General features: G+C 49.8%; 1 pseudogene across 1 annotated transcript; it reads right to left on the bottom strand.

Moving 5' to 3' along the window:
- Positions 1–688: 688 nt before the first annotated feature.
- LOC116273343 lies at positions 689–1189 on the bottom strand (annotated as a pseudogene). The gene has a single exon (XR_004181711.1). The product of XR_004181711.1 is annotated as an NADH dehydrogenase [ubiquinone] 1 alpha subcomplex subunit 11 pseudogene (transcript).
- Between the last annotated feature and the right edge of the window lie 348 nt (positions 1190–1537).

Raw genomic sequence — 1537 nt, 5'->3', positions numbered from 1 at the left:
TCATACGCCTCACCCTTTACACACACGGTCACTTGCCCCGCGCACTCTCGAGTCCTTCTAGCCCTGACAGACAACTGGGACTCTCAGGTCCGACCAGCGGTCCTGAAGCCGCTCCTACAGCACGGGAACTCCTTCGTGGCAAAGCAGCAGGTGGGGAAGCAGCAGCCCCTGCGCTGCCTCATCTACATAGAAGTCGCCCTCTCCGTGATGTCACTGACAGTGCCCTTCCCAATCCACCCTCTGCTTTTCTGCTACTCAGCAGACCAACCCGCTGCAGAGCCCACAAGGGGGAAGTGACGTTTAGCATCTCCCTTTTTCCCTCCCGCCTCCGCATCTGTTCTCTTCCCAAAGAAGCTGATATTTAGCCTGTGTTGCGAGGCAACCTTTGGGCGGTCAGATGGAGTCTGGAACCCTTCTTTAAATAATGGCTTTTAATTCGCAGACTAGAACGTTTAGGATTACAAAAGAAACCGGTTCTCTTCACATCCTTAACCTTGTGATGTAGCATTCCGCTTGAAACTGGAAGTGGTTCAATGTCAGAGAGAAACCATACTTATGAAAGTAAAGAGGCTGCTCAGATGACTGTAAACCAGCCTTCCTTACTGGTTTTATCACTGGTAATGTTATAAAGACATAAAGACAGTTGTCCAGTTTCATGAATCTTGTAGTTTTTTTATTTGTTTGTTTTAGACACAGAATTTATTTCTGGACGCATTCTGCAGGCTGGAGGTCCCGGCTGGCACAGGGCTCACACCCTGGGTTTTGCAAACATCTCCCAGCCCTCCGGCCGGCCCATCTTGACCAGGGAGGCCGCTATGCCCAAGTACACTCAGGCGACAGTGCCGATCCCGTAATTGTGCGTGCGTGCCCCCAGAGTCAGGCCTCTGGCGCAGCCACCTAGGAAGTAGTTCAGGGGGTCGTCGGGCTTCTGGCGGACCTGGGCGCTGATGCAGGATGTGAGGCCAAACACTGCCCCGACAGCAGCTGCAGTGAACGTGTATTGTCCGACCTTAGCCACTCCTTCAAGGAAAGTGCCCGGAGGATTGAGCCTGACTCTGTAGGCAGCGGCGGTCAGGCCAGCGACGCTGGCAATGCTGGTGGTGGTGTAGGCTTTACGGTGGCTATCGGTGCCATCGGGGATATCCCAGTACTGACGAAGAACCTTCGGAGCCATAGCCTGCAACCCTGATCCCTTTTTTTTTTTTTAATGTTGTTGTTACTGTTTTTCCAAATTCAGTACTGTAGAAAAATATGCTGCCCCTGAAGAGATGATTGGACACTCTCAAGCCTGGTGTTGGACTTTGTCATCTCTTGCACAGCCATCTCCAGACCTTAGTGCTTACCTCATGTTAGTTTTTTATATTCTGCAAAGACAAAACCAAAATAATCCAAATCTGACACAAATACCTGGGATCCATTTGTCTGGATCATCTTTTCTTATATTGGATTATAAAGCAAGAAACACTGTGAAGTAAGCAAAGTTGGCATGCCCAAGTCAAAGACCATTTGAATATTTCCAAGTAGATTTGAGACAGGA

This window comes from Papio anubis, unplaced genomic scaffold (assembly GCF_008728515.1).
Source record: "Papio anubis isolate 15944 unplaced genomic scaffold, Panubis1.0 scaffold5709, whole genome shotgun sequence".
Taxonomy (NCBI): domain Eukaryota; kingdom Metazoa; phylum Chordata; class Mammalia; order Primates; family Cercopithecidae; genus Papio; species Papio anubis.
This window is presented reverse-complemented; position numbering and strand designations above follow the sequence as displayed.